The following is a 24,070-nucleotide window of genomic DNA, read 5'->3' as shown; positions in this document are numbered from 1 at the left end:
AAAGCTTTAGATATGTCAAGGGCACCAGCATAGGATTTCCCAAAATATTTCGGGGATGATGGCCAGACGTTGATGAGGGAAAATATCACCGGTGGATCTCGCCTTATGGAAACCATACTGGTGATCATAGAAAAGACTGTGCGATTCACAATGTCGACGGATATGGAAGCTGAGGAGGGATTAAAAGCTTTGGAAATGGTGGATGTCAAAGCAAAAGGGTGGTAGTTCAAGGGATTAGAACGGTCACCCATCACAGGAATAAGATGTACCGACTCATCCTTCCAAGAAGAAGGAAAAGTCGTGGTTTTTGAAGAAATGAAACAGACGAACAAGCACTGGTGCAAGTTCAGAGGTACTCTCAGTACACGGGGATGGATGCTATCAGGACCATAATCCTTGCTTGTGGTCAGAGAAAGAAGCGCTTTTCGAAGTCCGAAAAAGGATTATGGGAAGAGACATAGGATTAGTAAGAGGAGCATCAGGGGGTGAAGGAATGTTAGAATCATTCATGTCTACCGGAGAGACAGCTATAGTGCCGTCATATCGCAAAAGTGAAGGAAAGGTAGAGCAACAGTTATTCGCAATGCCCTTAGCTAAAGACAGACATATCATAGGATGACGAGAAGTTATCGCACTTATCTTGAACAAAGGAACGCTTCGCCTCACGGATAACGAACTTTTGAGTGATTACGGGCAGTGATACATGCTGAGTGGAAGCCGGAAGAAGGAAAGTTTTTCCAAGCTCGATATGCTTGATCCCTTGTCTGAATGGCCTCAGAACAGGAACGGTTGAACCAAGGATTGGATAAAGAGGTCGTCATGGAGTAAGAGGGGATAAATGCTTCCATTCCCGTAACAAGAACCTCTGCTATGGGTTTGTCGGGGCGGAATCATCACAACATGAGATAGTAAGTCACCCAAAGAAAGGCAAAAAAATATTTTCGTAAGTTATTCCAGTCAGCTTTCTTGAGGGCCAATACTTTCGTTTAGAAGGGGCTGCTGAAGGGAGAGGTGTCGGTAGAATAGATGCATTGATGAGAGTGTGATCAGATGAAGCAGTTGTGTATTATATATAGTCTTTCTGAAGGAGTGATGGATTTATTTTGTGTTGTACACCCCTTATATCCCTTAATCCTGCTTTATCTTTGTATATCTTTGTCAGTGATTACTCGAGCCTAAGAAAAATATTCCCGATAAAAGCATCAAGCACTGCGTCAGGACGAAAGTATCATTAGTAAACAACCGAACTCGCATTCAGTCTTCTGTTTACTCAATCATCTCCCAAGATGCATTGTATGTATATTAATGAACGAAATATTATTTCAAGGGCCTCCTATGATATCTACTTACATGTGACAGACTTGTCGAAGATGCAGTGTATTTGTCTCTTTGTTCTAGAACAAAGTTATGGTTATTTGACCATATAGGTGATACCCTATTTGCAATAACCTATTTTGCTCATAATAAGGGGAAGCTAATTTTTGAGGTAGCCCATTTTATACATCTTTTGCATCTCTGTCAAATACGTTTTGGAATTCTCCGTTGGGATTTGTCTTACTTCCTCTTGACTAGGCTTGTTCCACGAGACTACAGCTTTTGCCGAGGCAAAGCTTCCTCGCGTCCCTCCATACGTTATTTCTTGCCTAGCTTCATTTAATGTTCGCTTGTTACAGATGCCCTTATACTTTTAGAGACCTGTGGTATGGTAACGTCGTCAGGGTCTCAGAAATTTGTATGTTGCCCACACATTTCTCCGTATCCTTTGTTTTTAATGTGAGTGGATTGACGACTTTCCGTAACTCATTCCAAACTCAGTTTTGGTTCTGATCTCGTTGCATTCCTTCCATTCCTTTCCAGTATTTTTCTTTAACTTCTCGAGTGACGGATGATATCAGACTTTTTACGGCATATTCCAGCCAAGTTCAAAAGACCGTCTTGAACATCTCATCATCCTTGTACTTGCATGGAAGGTTGACGCTGACCATAACGTAACCATTTCTCGGACTATTGATGCATCTTATCCACGTTACCTCCAGCTTTAAGAAAGAAGGAGTGCGTTTGTGTAGTGGCTCAGTGTCTTTAAGTCATTTCACATCCTTGAAATTTCTGAAATCCCGCCACTGTGATGGTCAGTGTAGTCGTCTGCTTGTAGGTTTACTTCTTGTTATTGATCCTTTGTCCGTGACGGTGTGATTCTTTGGTCCTACGGTACAGCTCCCCTCAATCACGACAGTTTGGGTATCTGGTCTTTGTCTTGTTATGGATCTGGTCTAAAACCAGTCCATCATACTCTTGAGTCATTGGGTGGTGCTCAAGGGTCGTTCCGTCGTGATCAAGGATTGTATCGCAGTGATCATAGGTCGTGCTGTATTGCTCAGGGAGTTATGGAAAGCTTAGTATTATACTTTATTCAAGTTTAGGCATATAGCTAAACCCTAGTATTATGCAGCATGGAACAGTGAGCATAACTGAATAAAGCTGGGTTGTATAGCATGAAGTAGTCAGACATGTGAATAAAAAGTAATGACAAAGTTTGCAGCGGTCGGACTTCTCTTCATTATAGTAACGAATTATTCACTCTAGGCAGTAAAGGAAACAGCGTAAATACTGTACTTGTCTCTAGGAAGTAAAAATTTTGTCTGGCCCGTGAGGGGCTCGAACCCTCGACATCCGCGTTATTAGCACGGCGCTCTAACCGACTGAGCTAACAGGCCTGACGTGCATGCACTGGAACACATACGTTGGAACAGATAGGCTGCCTGGCTGAATTCAGGCGAAACTGAGGGTGTTACTGTAGAAAGATTTGAGTTGTGTGTTTTTAGTAAGAGCTCTGAAACGATACTGTCATCCAGTATTGATTGGTCTAACCTTACGTCAAAATAGGTTACCATGTATCTGTGGCCGAGTTAGTTTCCAGTACACGATACCTTGATTGAATCAGAATTATCCAGTTGTTTGAATCGATCAGAAGTGACTCAGTTTTTCACCTATATGCAATAACAACTTATTTTCTGGTAATCATTCAGTAAATGAGTCCCTATCGGTACTCAAGGTGTACTCTATTACTGATGTATTCTTCTTGACGCCCTCAAAGCCTAGTGATCTCCGTATACTTCAGCTACTGCCGTTCATGTTATGTATATCAATAACAGAAGAGGCCCGAGTATGGAACCATATGATTGTTCTGAAAGGTTGTGATCAGGTCGCCCTTCACACATCTCTCCTCTAAGTTGGACAGATTTCAGGGCTCTATCCTCTCCCTGTAACTCGACTTTCTTGATACTGGTACCATTTCTGTAGCCCTCCCCTGGACGTGTGTGTTTGTGTGTGTCTAGTTTTACACTCATGGGGCCGTATATCTGGACCGTTCTCTGCTATCGTACGACCTTTTAAACTTCTGTTGGCTGTGTCCACATTTACCATTTACCATATCCTATTTCAGTTCCTATCATGCCGTGTCCCCAGGTTGCTCTCGCCCTACATTTCTCGAAGAACTGATCTCTGGCTGTGTTGTCAGTCTGTTTTGAGAAAAAGTTTGTGATCTGGACACCCCTCACTCTTCACTCTTCCTAAGTGGGCAGATTTAGAGTCTTTAACGTTTCCCTGTAACTTAGTTCATTTTGATTATGGTCCATCTTTTATATTTTGTCCCTTCTCTTTTAAAAAGCTCTTTGTGCTTCTGTAGGTGCGGTGACCAAACTTGAGAAGCATATTCTAGTTTTGGGGCTCTGCTGGGTGTTAAGAGCGTGCTGGACATTTCCTCATCCATGAACGTGAATGCAGTTCTAATATTTGCTATTAGACGGTTGGCTAGACATTAGCGATAGAGATTTCCTTGTCGAACACGCCATTTCTGGGCACGCTATGTAACAGTAAGAGGAGAAATATGAAGCAAATATTACTGAAACTAGCAAAAGAAACATGGAGTCTTATGGCTATGTTTGGAGCGAGGCATCGCCCAGTTATTTGTTTTTCCAAAACAATAAACAGAGAAGGGGGCCTGGTGAGGATATTCCCTCTAAGGCCCGGTCCTCTGTTCTTAGCGCTACCTCGCTAATGCGGGAAATGGCGAATAGTATGAAAAAAAAATAAACTTTTTTTCATGAAAACGAAGGTGGTTATGTGCTGAAAATTGTTGATGCTGTTGAAATCTGCTTCATTTTTTTTTTTTAGACAAAAAGTGATTCACAAGAAAATAACATTAGAGCGAGTTTATAGGCCTCCAGCACAGACACCTGAGGAAGATGAAATACAGTATGATGAGTTAGCAGAAAGTAGCATTGAAAACGATTCGATCGTAGGAGACTTACCATACCATTGAGTGCGGATAATCCCCTTCCAGCAACTCGGGGCGTGGGCTTAACGTAAATGTTTGTTTGTGCCCTTATACAATTAGTTGAGAAACCTGCTCGCAACGAGAATATATTGAATGTAGCCACAAATGAGGATCTCGTCTAAAGTTTTAGAGTCAGGAAAAAGTTTGGTGCAAGTGATCACCGGCGAATTACTTTTGAGTTAACTTTAAACATTTCAGGTCAACATGAGAATAGCGAAAAACTACTTTATATATCGTTGTCAATTTTAAAGATCATCGCTGTGCTCTTGACAGGAAAACTTGGGATGATGTTAAAAGTGAAAGCAATATGGATGTAGCTTGAGAATGCTTCAGTAAAACATTCAAAGCAGTAGAGGGAACATTTGTGCCGATGGCAAGGAGACTCTGTATGCAAAGCCAGTATGGTGGAACGATGATTAAAGAAGTGTGTGTTGTGTAAGAAAGCATCACTAAGAAATTCAGAGAAACCAACGATTATCATGATAGAGCAAAGTATATATAAGTATGCGCAGAGAAACTGAGAGACCTACGTAAAGGTAAACATCGCTAAGAAGTATATATTACTGAAAATAAAAGAAACATGGAGCTTTATGGCTGTGTTTTGAGCGAGTCATAGCCCAGTTATTTGGTCCTTTCATAACAATCTGGTGATTTGTTTCATGAAAACGAAGGTATGACAATGATTTTAGATGATATTTACGTATCTTTATATGCAATTGATACAGTTCAAATCTCGAATCCAGTTCTAATGCTAAGAGAGAACATTTAGCCACACATGGACATAAGAGTTGGTGATATGATGTTAGCACTAAATAGAATGAAAATAGATAAAACAGCAGGGCCAGATAAGGTTTATCCAAGGACAGTTAAAGAGGCAAAAAATGAGGTGGTTAACCTCTTGACTATTCTCTTCAGTAAGTCACTTTCTACGGGGAAAGTTCCAGAGGAATGTAAGCTTGCTAATGTAAGAACCATTTTCATAAGAGGTAGTAAACCACTGCCCGGAAATTATCGTCCAATCAGCTTAACGTCTGTAGTTGGTAAACTTTATGGAAACCATCATTCGAGAGACTAAGCTAGTTAGAGGGCCACCACTTCATCAATGACTCCGCATGGTTGTTGAAATCGTTCATGTCTGACGAACGTTCTTGATGTCTTTAATGATATAATCAACTTGTATGATGACAGTGAAGCAGTTTGATGTCATCTATACAGATTTTCAAAAACCATTCGATAAATTTCTACATAAGATATTACTAAATAACGTTAAATCACATGTTATAGATGGGGTTGTACTTTGGTGGTTGGGAAATTGGTTGATTGTCAGTAAAAAAGAATTGTGATTAATGGTAAAGACTTAGAATGGTTAAACGTAACAAGTGGTGTACCACAAGGATCAGTCTTGGGACCGATTCTCTTGCTTATGTATATTATGTTGAAATTCGTCGACGATACTAAGTTGGGAAACAAATCCACAACAGAAATTGAGCATCTGCAGCTTCAAACGGGTAACTGAAATTGATGGACTTTGCTCACAGCTGGCAGATGAATTTTGATTTCGATAAGTGTATAGTTGGAGCTATAGTGTCTTTCCTGTGAAAACACCCGAATTTATGATTCATTTTCTCATCTTTACATCATTGTCCGTAATTCTTGTCTTTGCCTGGGTAGCTGCTCTTTAACTAAATGGTTCTCGATAAATTTTTGGAATAGTGTTGGATTTTCTTCAGATTTTTTCTTGATATGCTGTTTACAAAGTGTATGTTCCTCGTTTCTTATCCTACTATTCATGTTCCTTACTCTCTTATCTTGCAAATGCTGGTCGACTGGAGTGTCGCTTTTACTTTCGTCACGGCACATCTCGAAGATTCTTTGCTTTTTGACATCTTTTTGTAAACCATTCCTCTCCCTTTCTTAACTTTCCCTTGGTATATGAGCCCAGAAGCACTCCACTGGAAATTTCACACAACCTTTTACCACAGTGACCTGGTTCCTGGCTGCTGAAATACATTTCCCGATCTTTGTTTCCATTGAAATTGTTGAGGTTTGTATAGTTTCTGTGATTATATGTCCTTAGGTGTTGTCTCGTCTCTGCTTATTGAACATCTTCATGTACAGCATAACCTCAACTTGAGCATTGCATGGTAAATTTTTCTTATTGATGTTTCATTTGATGTTTCATTTTTTATATATCAGTATCCATGTTGGTGTCTGTGAAGATTAAGATCCAGCCAGAAATGGTGTATTTTCCTGTTTACACCTTAAAGTCTTGTGCCACCATGACTATGTCACCATTAGAACCAAATAACCCCAGCCTGTCTTTTTATGATTGAATCTTCATGTGTGTGTGTGTGTGTGTGTGTGTGTGTGTGTGTGTGTGTGTGTGTGTGATTGCCTTTTTTGCGCTTTACAGCGCTTTACTGGAGTCTTACACCAGTAGGGCCCCATCTCTGGAACATTATCTATCACACAGCTTCTTAAATTTCTGTGTGCTCTGTGCGTTAGCCGGCTAATGTCTTCAGTCATTTCAATTCATTCATCCACTTGTCTCATACCGTAGAAGTAAGTACTTTCTCACTTTTTTTTTTTAGTGAGTTTTTAGCTTAAGTTCATGTTATGCCTTCTGTGCTTGCATCTTTCGAAGAACTGTTCATTGTTGACATCATCAGTTTGCTTTAAATTTAAACCTTAAAGACTATGGTCAGATCACACATTTCTCTTTCTTCCATGATAGATATAAGGCATCTTACGTATCCCTGTAACTTATGTCATTAGATTCTCGTAATATCATCGTTGCTTTCCTCTGGACCTTCTCCACTGGTTCTTCTGTTTCCTTAACTATGGTGACCAAACTTGAGAGGGATATTCTAGTTTAGACCAAACGTATGGTGTGAACAGCTTGCTGAACATTTCCTTATGCATGTACTTGAATACTGTTCTAACATTTGCCAGCAGACAAGTTGTCGACTCTACTTTTCTCGAAATGTGGGACTCCGGCGACAGGTTAGGGGCGATGTCTACTCATCTCTTTCGAAAATAGATTACTGCAGCTTACTTCCTGCTCAATGATATTCATATCTAGGTCCTTGGCAGTGCCCCATCCTCGTTAATGTACACTTACTGGAGTTCGATTTAGTCAGCTATATATCAGACTGGAGTTCGTCTAGGTCCCCAGGTAAGTTGATACAAACAGTCTTCATTTTTCATTTTTTATCATGACCCTGGCATCATCAGCAAACACGTTGAGGAATGAGTCCAAACCATCTGGCGAGTCCTTTATATAGATCAAGAAAACCAGTGGTCCAGGAAGAGAGCCTTGCACCACACCATTGTCATGAGCCCATTTCGAGACTGCTTCTCTGACTTGTGTCCGTTCCACTCCTGTCATTTCATCGAGGGAGGCACCCACTCACCCCTTCATTTCTCCTTGAAGATCAGCTTCTTCACCAACAGTCTCCTCTGTGGTACATTGCATAATGCTTTCAAGCACTCCACATGCATGTAGTCCACACAGCTGTCTCTCACGTCTCAAACGGAGCTCATTCTCTCGTAGAAGTTTGAGGGATTCGGTACACACGATCTTTCTCCCTGGAGAGGTGCTTTCTCTCACTTAGGCTGCTGGATCTTTGCATGTGCTGTCGTCATTCATTTGCTTTCTGAGTGTCCTTCCCGTCACTGTACAGACCCTACTTGTTAACCGCCCTGTACTTCTGCACATGCTCCCTCTCTCCGTTCTTAGAGATTGTCATTACGTTTGCCGTCTTCCGTGACATAATACCTTTTGTTCAGCGACGTTTTGAACATTTTAAGTGGTTTGTGTATTGTATCTGCTCACATCTTCCTGGTCCATCCTTCACCGCTGCTGATCCTGGTCCATCATCTAACGCTTCTGGTACTGGTCCATCATCTACCACTGCTGATCCTGGTCCATCATCCCCACTGCTGATCTTGGTCCATCATCCACCACTGCTGATCCTGGTCCATCATCTATCACTGCTGATCTTGGTCCATCATCTAGCACTACTGCCCCTGGTCCATCATCCACAACTGCTGACCCTGGCTATCATCCACTACTGATCCTAGCCCATCATCCACCGCTACTGATCCTGTCCATCGTCTACCACTGCTGATCCTGGCCCATCATCCACCACTGCTGTTCCTGGTCCATCATCCACCACTGCTGATCCTGGTCCATCGTCCATCACTGCTGACCCTGGCTATCATCCACCACTGCTGATCCTGGCCCATCATCCACCACTGCTGATCCTAGTCCATCATCCACCGCTGCTGATCCTGGTCCATCTTCCACCTCTACTGATCGTGGTCCATCGTCCATCACTGCTGACCCAGGCTATCATCCACCACTGCTGATCCTGGCCCATCATCCACCACTGCTGATCCTGGTCCATCGTCCACCACTGCTGATCCTGGTCCATCATCCACCTCTGATCCTGGTCCATCATCCATCTCAACTGATTCTGGTCCATCATCCACCACTGTTGATCCTGTTCCATCATCTAGCACTGCTGACCCTGATTCATCATCCACCACTGCTGATTCTGGCTGTCATCCACCACTGCTGATTCTGGCTATCATCCACCACTGCTTATCCTGGCCCATCATCCACCACTACTGATCTTGGTTCATCATCCACCACTGTTGATCTTATTTCATCATTCACCACTGCAGATCCTAGTTCATTATTCACCACTGCTTATACTGGTCCATCATGCACCACTGCTGACACTGGTCCATCATCCACCACTGCTGACAGGTCCATCATCCACCACTGCTATTCCTGGTCCATCATCCACCACTGCTGATCCTGGTCCATCGTCCCCCACTGCTGATCTTATTTCATCATCCATCATCAGATCCTAGTTCATCATCCACCACTACTGATCCTGGTCCATCGTCCACCACTGCTGATCTTATTTCATCATTCACCACTGCAGACTCTAGTTCATCATCCACCACTGCTGGTCCTGGTCCATCATCCACCACTGCTGATCTTATTTCATCATCCACCACTGCAGATCCTAGTTCATCATCCACCACTGCTGATCGTGGGCCATCGTCCACCATTGATCTTAATTCATCATCCACCACTGCAGATCCTAGTTCATCATCCACCACTGCTGATCCTGGTCATCATCCACCATTGCTGATCCTGGTCCATCATGTCTGCTGATCCTGGTCCATCATCTATCACTCCTGACATTGGTCCATCATCCACCACTGCTGATCCTGGCCCATCATCCACCACTGCTGATCCTGGTCCATCATCTATCACTGCTGACATTGGTCCATCATCCACCACTGCTGACACTGGTCCATCATCTATCACTGCTGACACTGGTCCATCATCCACCACTGCTGATCCTGGCCCATCATCCACCACTGGTGATCCTGGTTCATCATCCACCACTGCTTACACTGGTCCATCATCCACCAGTACTGATCCTCTTCCATCATCCACCACTGCTTACACTGGTCCATCATCCACCAGTACTGATCCTCTTCCATCATCCATCACTGCTGAAACTGGTCCATCATCGACCACTGCTAATCCTTGTCCATTGTCCACCACTGTTGATCCTAGTTCATCATCCACCACTGTTGATCGTGATCCATCATCCACCATTGCTGGTTCTGGTTTATCCACCACTGCTGATCCTGGTCCATCATCCACCACTACTGATCCTGGTCCATCATCCACCACTGCTGATCATAGTTCATCATTTAGCACTGCTGATCCTGGTTCATCATCCACCACTGCTGATCCTGGTTCATTATCCACCACTGCTGATCCTGGTTCATCATCCACCACTGCTGATCCTAGTTCATCCACCACTGCTGATCCTGGTCCATCATCCACCACTACTGATCCTGGTCCATCATCCGCCACTGCTGATTCTAGATCATTTAGCACTGCTGATCCTGGTTCATCATCCACCACTGCTGATCCTGGTCCATTATCCACCACTGCTGATCCTGGTTCATCATCCACCACTGCTGATCCTGGTCCATCATCCACCACTGCTGATCCTGGTCCATCATTCACCGCTGCTGACCCTGGACCATCATCCGCCACTGCTGATCCTGGTCCATCATCCACCACTGCTGACCCTGGTCCATCATCCACCACTGTTGATCCTGGTCCATCATCCACTACTGCTGATCCTGGTCCATCACCCATCACTTCTGATCCTGGTCCATCAACCACCACTTGATTCTGGTCCATCATCCACCACTGCTGATCCTGGTCCATCATCCTCCACTGCTGATCCTGGTCCATCATCCACCACTGGTGATCCTGGTCCATCATTCACCACTGGTGACCGTGGACCATTATCCCCACTGCTGATTCTGGTCCATCATTTACCACTGCTGACCCTGGACCATCATCCACCACTGCTGATTCTGGTCCACCATCCACTACTTCTGATTTTGGTCCATCATCCACCACTGCTGATTCTCGACCATCATCTACCACTGCTGACATTGGTCCATCATCTAAAACTGCTGATCCTGGTCTATCATCCACCACTGGTGACCCTGGTCCATCATTCACCACTGCTGACCCTGGACCATCATCCACCACTGCTGATTCTGGTCTACCATCCACTACTGCTGATTCTGGTCCATCATCTACCACTGCTGACATTGGTCCATCATCTAAAACTGCTGATCCTGGTCCATCATCCACCACTGGTGATCCTGGTCCATCATTCACCACTGCTGACCCTGGACCATCATCCACCACTGCTGATTCTGGTCCATCATCCACCACTGCTGACCCTGGTCCATCATCCACCACTTCTGATCCTGGTCCACCATCCTCCACTGCTGATCCTGGTCTATCATCCACCACTGCTGATCCTGGTCCATCATCCACTACTGCTGATCCTGGTCCATCATTCGCCACTGCTGACCCTGGACCATCAGCCGCCACTGCTGATTCTGGTCCATCATCCACCACTGCTGACCCTGGTCAATCATCCACCACTGCTGGTCCTGGTCCATCATCCATTACTGCTGATCCTGGTCCATCATCCACCACTGCTGATCCTGGTCCACCATCCTCCACTTCTGATCCTGGTCTATCATCCACCACTGCTGACCCTGGTCCATCATCCACTACTGATCCTGGTCCATCATCCCCCACTGCTGATCCTGGTCCATCATCCCCCACTGCTGACCCTGGTCCATGATCCCCCACTGCTGACCCTGGTCCATGATCTAGCTTCACACTCGTGGGGCCCATCTTGTATACCGTCTCTGCTGTAAGAGAAATGTTTAGATTTTTGCTTCTTGTCTTCATTTACTGTTTCCACTGTCAATATGTTCCATTTATTCACCATTCGTATACCGTGAAAATACTTCTTGATATCTTTTTTTTTTTTAACAAGTTTCTTGCTTAATTTCTTATGTCCTTTTCTCTCCCTGTCTATCGAGAAACTTTTCACCGTCTCCATACATCATGAGTCTTATCTATTGGTCACCTTTCCCTCCTCCAAGGTGAGGTATGTAGCCTGGAACTTGGCTTGATGGTGTCATCATTGTTGCCTTCCTCTGCATCTTTCCTCTTAGCTCTGTTGTTCTGAAGGAGGCATAACTTTAGAGTTATAATGTTGGCTTGGCCTTAAAGGTGATACAACTTTAGTTATAATGTAGCTTTGACCTTAAAGGAGACACAACTTTAGAGTTATAATGTAGGTTTGGCCTTAAAGGTGACACAACTTTAGAGTTATAATGTAGGTTTGGCCTTAAAGGAAACAGCTTTAGAATTATAATGTAGGATTGGCCTTAAAGGTGATACAGTTTTAGAGTTATAATGTAGGTTTGGCCTTAAAGGAAACAGCTTTAGAATTATAATATAGGATTGGCCTTAAAGGTGATACAGTTTTAGAGTTATAATGTAGGTTTGGCCTTAAAGGAAACAGCTTTAGAATTATAATGTAGGATTGGCCTTAAAGGTGATACAGTTTTAGAGTTATAATGTAGGTTTGGCCTTAAAGGTGATACAGTTTTAGAGTTATAATGTAGGTTTGGCCTTAAAGGTGATACAGTTTTAGAGTTATAATGTAGGTTTGGCCTTAAAAGAAACAACTGTAGAGTTATAATGTAGGTTTGGCCTTACGTAGGACGTGAGCAGTTTGCTGTATGTATCCTGATAAGTGAATGTATTTCCCGTCTAAAACTTATTAGCAGACAGTAAGTCATGTCTCAGATATTCCTCTGAAGGTGGGGCTCTGTCGACTGGTAAGGGACGGTTTACGACTCCCAGATCTCTCACACGTAGTCCTGTAGTTGGTGTCCTGCTGGATGATAGTCATGTTCGGGTCATCCTCCTCTCATCCATCACCAGTGCTGTACGCTCAGTCAGGTTGAACATCGTCGTGCATGTGTCAGCAGCAGACCCATTCTGGGAGTGTGTGTGTGTGTGTGTAGGTCCACTAGTAAGGTAAGCTGAGGCGGTCCTTCATTGCTTTTCATCCTCTGTTTGAGCTTTTGGGTTCATGTGGAAACATATTCAGGGAGGAGTTCACAGCCTGTGGCAGGTCCTTAACGTAGTAGGTCAAGAAGAGTAGTAGTCCCGGGACAGAAGCCGACGACACTATGATTAACGTCAACCCCATTTCCACAAGGCTCCTCCAACATGCCTCTGTTGTTTCCTGCCACAGAGACTATCTTGTGTGCGTGGACCATGTTTACAATGAGGCAAGTGAGTGATGACCATGTTTACGGTGAGGCAAGTGAGTGTTGACCATGATTACGGTGAGGCAAGTGAGTGATGACCATGTTTACAGTAAGGCAAGTGAGTGTTGACCATGTTTACAATGAGGCAAGTGAGTGTTGACCATGTTTACAATGAGGCAAGTGAGTGTTGACCATGTTTACGGTGAGGCAAGTGAGTGATGACCATGTTTACAGTGAGGCAAGTGAGTGTTGACCATGTTTACAATGAGGCAAGTGAGTGATGACCATGTTTACAATGAGGCAAGTGAGTGATGACCATGTTTACAGTGAGGCAAGTGAGTGTTGACCATGTTTACGGTGAGGCAAGTGGGTGTTGACCATGCTTACGGTGAGGCAAGTGAGTGATGACCATGTTTACAATGAGGCAAGTGAGTGTTGACCATGTTTACAGTGAGGCAAGTGAGTGTTGACCATGTTTACAGTGAGGCAAGTGAGTGTTGACCATGTTTACAGTGAGGCAAGTGAGTGATGACCATGTTTACAGTGAGGCAAGTGAGTGTTGACCATGTTTACAGTGAGGCAAGTGAGTGATGACCATGTTTACAGTGAGGCAAGTGAGTGTTGACCATGTTTACAGTGAGGCAAGTGAGTGATGACCATGTTTACAGTGAGGCAAGTGAGTGATGACCATGTTTACAGTGAGGCAAGTGAGTGATGACCATGTTTACAGTGAGGCAAGTGAGTGATGACCATGTTTACAGTGAGGCAAGTGAGTGATGACCATGTTTACAGTGAGGCAAGTGAGTGATGACCATGTTTACAGTGAGGCAAGTGAGTGATGACCATGTTTACAGTGAGGCAAGTGAGTGATGACCATGCTTAGTGTCAGATGGTCTATGTATGTATGTATGTATGCATCTGTGTAGCAGTGTCTTTGTTTACGTGTACGTATATGCATATGTAGGATTGTGTATATAGGAATGTATGTCCGTCCTCACACTTCACTGTATATTAATGCTTACTGTTATGTTAGTGAATCCGTCTCTGTCTTGGCCGCAGTAGTAACGTTGTGTTCAGATGTCGTGTGGATGGGGTTGACCCTGTCACACCCGGAGTTTGATATACAGTAACGGTTAGGACTGGTCCCCAACCCTTGGTTGACGCAGTTGGGTTTGCTTGTGGCGTGTGGGACGGTAGTAATTTGTTGAAGTACTCTAGTATCTTCACACGAGACGGGAGGATTAAAAGGAATATCTTTCCCTGGCCCGTAAGGGGATCGAACCCTCGACATCCGCGTTATTAGCACGGCGCTCTAACCAACTGAGCTAACAGGCCATGGAGAGAAAACCCTTTCTTCTTTTTTCTCTCTTTTACTTTTTCACCATTTCTGTTGCCTTAATGGCTCTTATAACCTTTCATATGGATAGCTTTATCTATGTTATGTTCTTGGAAAGTATTTTTTTTTATTTATTCACGTCGTTACCACAGATAACGTCTTCTGTATTGATCTTGGGCTGAGCTCGCCCCTCATTCGTGCACTACTCTACACTCAGCATCATGAATATGCATCACTATTTGTTGTTAATGCACAGCAACTGACAATATTTTTAATGACAATTGCTTTGATAGTAGTACGATGCAGAATTTCGCTATATTTGAACTCTTGAGACCGAAGTGTGTGTTTTAGATTTGAAGTTAAAGCTAATTCCCTCGTAGCTCGAGACATAGTGTGTACAAATATGAATCCCACGTAGTAAGCTCAGATAATGCAACTCTTACGTTAGATTTATCACCTCCATTTTGGACACTGTAGACCCACGTCCCAGACTGGAGTGAGTCAGTAGATTAACTGAAATCGGAAGACAATTGAAATGGCGTAAAAGAATGATGTGGATATTTCCTGGTCCTTTGATACTGGCATGCCTCCCCGCGATCTTCGGGGATCGAACCCGGGACGCCCGAGTCGGTTAGCAGAGTTAGCAGCGTCTGCTTGATAACCTCTGACCCGACCCTTGAATCTCAGGTCAACGATATAGCAGTCATACGAGAGGGTCGTAGTCGAGGATCCTACCGTCGTACTGAAGGGTCGTACTGTCGTACACAAGGATCTCGCTGTCGTGTTCAGAGGTCGTACTGTCTTGCCTCAGTACGTGAGGGTCGTGCTGTCGTTGCTCAAGGGTCGTGGGAGTACATGGTAAGGACCTGTGTCAGTGGACCTGGCGGCTGATAACGAGGTTATCTCATTGACGATGACCTAAGATCAGTGGTAGAATCAAGATTGCAAAGCAAAAGGCACGTCCCAACCCACCTTTCCCTCCGGCTCAACTAACGCAAGAAGAAAGACGAGGAAGAATATATATATATATATATATATACCATGTAGTATGGCGTGAACATACTGCCGGGGAAATTTTATAGGAAAGTGAGTACTGGAAAATGTTTCTTATCAGTTCAACAACATCTGGTCAGCTGCTGGATTGGAGAAAGACGTGATTGCTGATAAACTGGGTCGTCATCATGCTTAGCGGATCGTATTGCCGTGCTTAAGGGTCACATTGTCGTACCTAAGGGTCGTACCGTTGTGTTCGAGGGTCGTATCGTCATGCTCAAGGTTCAGCGTTCGTGGGTTATTTATCAGAGAGACGGATAAAGGCGTTGGTTAGTGTTCTATATCATTTGCTATGTTCTGTCCCACTGATCATATTGTATGCATTTGTGTGACCTGTTGGGAAATTACTGATGTTCTTTTCTAACTCAAGTGACCATTTTGTTGAGTTTGATATGGCTAGGTGGTTACGAACATTAAGTAACGAGTTTCACTAATTGTAAGTAGATTTTTTTGTGTGTGTAAGTCACAGCATCTCATGGAAATAGGAAATGGGTTCCATGGGATGCATAGGACTACTACTCGTCAGCCATACAGCTGGGTAGATCCATCGTAAGTTACAGATGTTTTGCATTTTCTACGTACATATGTTGGTTTGTGTTGAGAGGTTACTTCGTCATGAGTTTGACTAACATGACTCCCGTGGCTAAGGTGTGGGATGCGGATCCCGTGTCAAGGTGTTGTTCTGTAGAGTTAGTTTAGTTGTAGCTGAACCAAGAGAACGATTTATGATTTTCATAATTATGTTTTGACAGTTAAAGAGGTAAGATTACCCAAGTTACATATATAACTGGTCAGTTTTCTGTGGCAGGGAGAACGACCATTGTGTTATTGGTTTAGGTTGGTTTATAGAAAATGGGTGTTTTAGGCGTGACCCCAACAAATGGTTTAATTTAGGTTACAGAAAATGGGTGTTTTAGGCATGGCCCCAGCAAAGTGCACTGTGGCGCTGCGTCTTCTGTGTTGTTTTGGAAAAGAAGATTGATGAAATCTTGTCAAGATTCTGCCTTGATTATTATCCATTGGTTACGAGGGGAAGCAGGAAGGTTCCACACTGTCATATCTTGTACCCATACAGACGATAGTGATTATAACCCATACAGACGATAGTGATTATAACCCATACAGACGATAGTGATTATAACCCATACAGACGATAGTGATTATAACCCATACAGACGATAGTGAATATAACCCATACAGACGATAGTGATTATAACCCATACAGACGATAGTGATTATAACCCATACAGACGATAGTGATTATAACCCATACAGACGATAGTGATTATAACCCATACAGACGATAGTGATTATAACCCATACAGACGATAGTGATTATAACCCATACAGACGATAGTGATTATAACCCATACAGACGATAGTGATTATAACCCATACAGACGATAGTGAATATAACCCATACAGACGATAGTGATTATAACCCATACAGACGATAGTGATTATAACCCATACAGACGATAGTGATTATAACCCATACAGACGATAGTGATTATAACCCATACAGACGATAGTGATTATAACCCATACAGACGATAGTGATTATAACCCATACAGACGATAGTGATTATAACCCATACAGACGATAGTGATTATAACCCATACAGACGATAGTGATTATAACCCATACAGACGATAGTGATTATAACCCATACAGACGATAGTGATTATAACCCATACAGACGATAGTGATTATAACCCATACAGACGATAGTGATTATAACCCATACAGACGATAGTGATTATAACCCATACAGACGATAGTGATTATAACCCATACAGACGATAGTGATTATAACCCATACAGACGATAGTGATTATAACCCATACAGACTATAGTGATTATAACCCATACAGACGATAGTGATTATAACCCATACAGACGATAGTGATTATAACCCATACAGACGATAGTGATTATAACCCATACAGACGATAGTGATTATAACCCATACAGACGATAGTGATTATAACCCATACAGACGATAATGATTATAACCCATACAGACGATAGTGATTATAACCCATACAGACGATAGTGATTATAACCCATACAGACGATAGTGATTATAACCCATACAGACGATAGGGATTATAACCCATACAGACGATAGTGATTATAACCCATACAGACGATAGTGATTATAACCCATACAGACGATAGTGATTATAACCCATACAGACGATAGTGATTATAACCCATACAGACTATAGTGATTATAACCCATACAGACGATAGTGATTATGACCCATACAGACGATAGTGATTATAAAAGCCTGATTTTTCTCGCGATATGTTAGAGAAATCACGTCTCCAAAGTTTGTATTGCCTGTGAGTTGGACAGCTGTTTTTATGATGAGCTACGCCATTTTCTTATCATTTCATTGGCTCTTTTACGAGCAAATATGTTTCGTAACCATAATCTCGAAGTATGTGTGTTATCATTAACTCGGTCACCATTGTCACACAGTTTTTAGTTTAGATTTTGTACATAAATGTAGAATTGTCTCGTCCCTTCCACGGTGATAAGGCATGTTAATCAGAATGATTAATCCAAGAAACCTGGGTACCGGCATGAAATGATCAGCCATCAAATTGTATGTTTCTACCGTCAAGATATTTGAGTCTTCATTTGAAATCGAGTGAGAGCTTTCTGTGGAGAAATAACTATAGCTGGAGACAACCGCAACAGGTGGATATCAAGGCTCTGGTGTGGTAGTGTGGTGAGCTGTACGTACAGTAGCCAGATCATGTACACCAACCAGTCTCTGGTGTGGTAGTGTGGTGAGCTGTACGTACAGTAGCCAGATCATGTACACCAACCAGTCTCTGGTGTGGTAGTGTGGTGAGCTGTACGTACAGTAGCCAGATCATGTACACCAACCAGTCTCTGGTGTGGTAGTGTGGTGAGCTGTACGTACAGTAGCCAGATCATGTACACCAACCAGTCTCTGGTGTGGTAGTGTGGTGAGCTGTACGTACAGTAGCCAGATCATGTACACCAACCAGTCTCTGGTGTGGTAGTGTGGTGAGCTGTACGTACAGTAGCCAGATCATGTACACCAACCAGTCTCTGGTGTGGTAGTGTGGTGAGCTGTACGTACAGTAGCCAGATCATGTACACCAACCAGTCTCTGGTGTGGTAGTGTGGTGAGCTGTACGTACAGTCGCCAGATCATGTACACCAACCAGTCTCTGGTGTGGTAGTGTGGTGAGCTGTACGTACAGTCGCCAGATCATGTACACCAACCAGTCTCTGGTGTGGTAGTGTGGTGAGCTGTACGTACAGTCGCCAGATCATGTACACCAACCAGTCTCTGGTGTGGTAGTGTGGTGAGCTGTACGTACAGTCGCCAGATCATGTACACCAACCAGTCTCTGGTGTGGTAGTGTGGTGAGCTGTACGTACAGTAGCCAGATCATGTACACCAACCAGTCTCTGGTGTGGTAGTGTGGTGAGCTGTACGTACAGTAGCCAGATCATGTACACCAACCAGTCTCTGGTGTGGTAGTGTGGTGAGCTGTACGTACAGTCGCCAGATCATGTACACCAACCAGTCTCTGGTGTGGTAGTGTGGTGAGCTGTACGTACAGTCGCCAGATCATGTACACCAACCAGTCTCTGGTGTGGTAGTGTGGTGAGCTGTACGTACAGTCGCCAGATCATGTACACCAACCAGTCTCTGGTGTGGTAGTGTGGTGAGCTGTACGTACAGTCGCCAGATCATGTACACCAACCAGTCTCTGGTGTGGTAGTGTGGTGAGCTGTACGTACAGTAGCCAGATCATGTACACCAACCAGTCTCTGGTGTGGTAGTGTGGTGAGCTGTACGTACAGTAGCCAGATCATGTACACCAACCAGTCTCTGGTGTGGTAGTGTGGTGAGCTGTACGTACAGTCGCCAGATCATGTACACCAACCAGTCTCTGGTGTGGTAGTGTGGTGAGCTGTACGTACAGTCGCCAGATCATGTACACCAACCAGCACCCTACCTACAGTGTCACACAGGCGTCTACCTCAACATATATGGATGATGATGATGATGACATGAGACACATAACCAACATGATCAACCCCCTGACCACCACGGTGGACCGTCCTTCACCACGACGGTATACGATCCTTGACCACAATGTTACCACACAGGATCACAATGTTACCACCCAGGAACATGACGTTACCACCCAGGATCACGATGTTACCACCCAGGAACATGACGTTACCACCCAGGAACACGATGTTACCACCCAGGAACATGACGTTACCACCCAGGATCACGATGTTACCACCCAGGAACATGACGTTACCACCCAGGATCACAATGTTACCACCCAGGAACATGACGTTACCACCCAGGAACACGATGTTACCACCCAGGAACATGACGTTACCACCCAGGAACACGATGTTACCACCCAGGAACATGACGTTACCACCCAGGATCACGATGTTACCACCCAGGAACATGACGTTACCACCCAGGAACACGATGTTACCACCCAGGAACATGACGTTACCACCCAGGATCACGATGTTACCACCCAGGAACATGACGTTACCACCCAGGATCACAATGTTACCACCCAGGATCACGATGTTACCACCCAGGATCACGATGTTACCACCCAGGAACATGACGTTACCACCCAGGAGCAATGAGTTACCAGGAGGCGTGATGTCACAGTCCGCTGCTGTAGTTATGAGGTCAAGCACGTGACACTGTGTTACCCCCTTGGGGGAGGGGGGGGGGTGGTGTCAGTGGCTTAAGTTTAGTTCAGTAGTTCATCTCACGTGATGGCTGACCTCACACACACACACACACACACACACACACACACACACACACCTTGCCCCGACGTGGACCAGATCCACGGTGCAGACGTGCGACCCTACGAAGCCACCTTCCACCCTGGTCAGAGAAGCCGTTCCCTCGTTTGGTCTTTACCACTGAACAACCCGCGTGTGCCAGGTCGCCGGCCATTCATGCGTTGTGTTCCAGCCTTCACTTGCAAGGACGTGACCTGACCTGACTCCGCCATGTGACCACAGACTCACGTAACCCTTGGGGCACCTCCTGCGGTAGTGGATAATGAGGTGATGCTTCACGTTGCATCTTCACGGGCATCGGTGGTGCTTGATCTCCCAGGTCCACCTCCGGGTAGGGCTCTCGTAGGACATCGCCTCCTCCAGTCTAGGAGAGCAGTTGTGAGGTCGGGACCTCCTGCCACGCCCGAGGCGCTGCTGCAGGACAGGGCCAAGCGGCAGCCGCCACTCACAGTCAGGTCCGCGGTCATCGCCTCACCTTCCTGAAGAAGTTCCTTGGAAGCCCCGGAAGTCCCTCACCTCTCCTTCTTCACCAGCACCGCGCCGCGGGTCTACTACCGCCCAGCACAGGGCCCGCTAAGTTACCGCCCAGCACAGGGCCTGCTAAGTTACCGCCGAGCGAAGAGCCCGCTAAGTTACCGCCCAGCACAGGGCCCGCTAAGTTACCGCCCAGCACAGGGCCCGCTAAGTTACCGCCCAGCACAGGCCCCGCTAAGTTACCGCCCAGCACAGGGCCCGCTAAGTTACCGCCCAGCACAGGGCCCGCTAAGTTACCGCCCAGCACAAGGCCCGCTAAGTTACTGCCCAGCACAAGGCCCGCTAAGTTACCGCCCAGCACAGGCCCCGCTAAGTTACCGCCCAGCACAGGGGCCTGCTGAGTTACCGCCCAGCACAGGGCCCGCTAAGTTAGAGCCCAGCACAGGGCCCGCTAAGGTACCGCCCAGCACAGGGGCCTGCTGAGTTACCGCCCAGCACAGGGCCCGCTAAGTTAGAGCCCAGCACAGGGCCCGCTAAGTTAGAGCCCAGCACAGGGCCCGCTAAGTTACCTCCCAGCACAGGCCCCGCTAAGTTACCGCCCAGCACAGGGGCCAGCTAAGTTACCGCCCAGCACAGGGCCCGCTAAGTTACCGCCCAGCACAAGGCCCGCTAAGTTACCGCCCAGCACAGGGGCCTGCTAAGTTACCGCCCAGCACAGGCCCCGCTAAGTTACCGCCCAGCACAGGGCCCGCTAAGTTACCGCCCAGCACAGGGGCCTGCTAAGTTACCGCCCAGCACAGGGCCCGCTAAGTTACCGCTAAGTTACCGCCCAGCACAGGCCCCGCTAAGTTACCGCCCAGCACAGGGGCCTGCTAAGTTACCGCCCAGCACAGGGCCCGCTAAGTTACCGCCCAGCACAAGGCCCGCTAAGTTACCGCCCAGCACAGGGGCCTGCTAAGTTACCGCCCAGCACAGGCCCCGCTAAGTTACCGCCCAGCACAGGGCCCGCTAAGTTACCGCCCAGCACAGGGGCCTGCTAAGTTACCGCCCAGCATAGGGCCCGCTAAGTTACTGCCCAGCACAAGGCCCGCTAAGTTACCGCCCAGCACAGGCCCCGCTAAGTTACCGCCCAGCACAGGGGCCTGCTGAGTTACCGCCCAGCACAGGGCCCGCTAAGTTAGAGCCCAGCACAGGGCCCGCTAAGTTAGAGCCCAGCACAGGGCCCGCTAAGTTACCGCCCAGCACAGGGCCCGCTAAGTTACCGCCGAGCAAAGAGCCCGCTAAGTTACAGCCCAGCACAGGGCTCGCTAAGTTACCGCCCAGCACAGGGCCAGCTAAGTTACCGACCAGCACAGGGCCCGCTAAGTTACCGCCCAGCACAGGGCCCGCTAAGTTACCGCCCAGCACAGGGCCCGCTAAGTTACCGCCCAGCACAGGGCCCGCTAAGTTACCGCCCAGCACAGGGCCCGCTAAGTTACCGCCCAGCACAGGGCCCGCTAAGTTACCACCCAGCACAGGGCCCGCTAAGTTACCGCCCAGCACAGGGCCCGCTAAGTTACCGCCCAGCACAGGGCCCGCTAAGTTACAGCCCAGCACAGGGCCCGCTAAGTTACCGCCCAGCACAGGGCCGGCTAAGTTACCGCCCAGCACAGGGCCCACTAAGTTACCACCTAGCACAGGGCCCGCTAAGTTACCGCCCAGCACAGGGCCCGCTAAGTTACCGCCCAGCACAGGGCCCGCTAAGTTACAGCCCAGCACAGGGCCCGCTAAGTTACCGCCCAGCACAGGGCCGGCTAAGTTACCGCCCAGCACAGGGCCCACTAAGTTACCACCCAGCACAGGGCCCGCTAAGTTACCGCCCCATACGCTCACAGCGTAGGACCCCCACCGCTGAAGGGACCCCTGTCATGCTCACCGTTATATGGCAGCCATCAGAAGGCAGGTAATGCTGGCCCACATAACCTAAGTCTTTACATATTCCCGGGGGCGCCCTCCCGACTCCTCCTACAGCTACTGCAGCAGTGGATGGGGAGGAATTTGAAGGATGGAAGGATCTCCAGAAGGCTAGGGCCGGCCCTGATCCAACAGCAAGACGTTACCACCCAGGAACACGACGTTGTCACCCAGGAACACGACGTTACCACCCAGGAACACGACGTTACCACCCAGGAACACGACGTTGTCACCCAGGAACACGACGTTACCACCCAGGAACACGACGTTACCACCCAGGAACACGACGTTGTCACCCAGGAACACGACGTTACCGTTCTGGAACACGACGTTACCACCCAGGAACACGACGTTACTACCGAGGAACACGACGTTACCGTCCAGGAACACGACGTTACTACCGAGGAACACGACGTTACCATCCAGGAACACGACGTTACCACCCAAGAACACGACGTTGTCACCCAGGAACACGACGTTACCATCCAGGAACACGACGTTACCACCCAGGAACACGACGTTGTCACCCAGGAACACGACGTTACCGTTCTGGAACACGACGTTACCACCCAGGAACACGCCGTTACTACCGAGGAACACGACGTTACCATCCAGGAACACGACGTTACCATCCAGGAACACGACGTTACCATCCAGGAACACGACGTTACCACCCAGGAACACGCCGTTACTACCGAGGAACACGACGTTACCATCCAGGAACACGACGTTACCACCCAGGAACACGCCGTTACTACCGAGGAACACGACGTTACCACCCAGGAACACGACGTTACCATCCAGGAACACGACGTTACCACCCAGGAACACGACGTTACCACCCAGGAACACGACGTTACCACCCAGGAACACGACGTTACCATCCAGGAACAAGACGTTACCACCCAGGAACACGACGTTACCATCCAGGAACACGACGTTACCACCCAGGAACACGACGTTACCATCCAGGAACACGACGTTACCACCCAGGAACACGACGTTACCATCCAGGAACACGACGTTACCATCCAGGAACACGACGTTACCATCCAGGAACACGACGTTACCATCCAGGAACACGACGTTACCACCCAGGAACACGACGTTACCATCCAGGAACACGACGTTACCACCCAGGAACACGACGTTACCATCCAGGAACACGACGTTACCATCCAGGAACACGACGTTACCATCCAGGAACACGACGTTACCATCCAGGAACACGACGTTACCATCCAGGAACACGACGTTACCATCCAGGAACAAGACGTTACCACACAGGGACACGACGTTACCACCCAGGAACACGACGTTACCATCCAGGAACACGACGTTACCATCCAGGAACACGACGTTACCATC

The 24,070-nt window shown here is 46.6% G+C and overlaps 1 protein-coding gene and 2 non-coding genes across 3 annotated transcripts in view; 1 reads left to right on the top strand and 2 right to left on the bottom strand.

The window, feature by feature from the left end:
* Positions 1 to 24,070, top strand: part of LOC139749891 (uncharacterized) — a 226,424-nt gene that overhangs the window by 90,486 nt on the left and 111,868 nt on the right. The window lies entirely within an intron of this gene.
* TRNAI-AAU (transfer RNA isoleucine (anticodon AAU)) lies at positions 2,641 to 2,714 on the bottom strand. Its single transcript has one exon. It is a non-coding gene; the product is annotated as a tRNA-Ile (tRNA).
* TRNAI-AAU (transfer RNA isoleucine (anticodon AAU)) lies at positions 14,301 to 14,374 on the bottom strand. The gene has a single exon. It is a non-coding gene; the product is annotated as a tRNA-Ile (tRNA).

Source organism: Panulirus ornatus, chromosome 8 (genome assembly GCF_036320965.1).
Source record: "Panulirus ornatus isolate Po-2019 chromosome 8, ASM3632096v1, whole genome shotgun sequence".
Classification (NCBI taxonomy): domain Eukaryota; kingdom Metazoa; phylum Arthropoda; class Malacostraca; order Decapoda; family Palinuridae; genus Panulirus; species Panulirus ornatus.
Note: the sequence above shows the minus strand (reverse complement) of the source record. Positions and strands in the feature narration are given on the sequence as shown.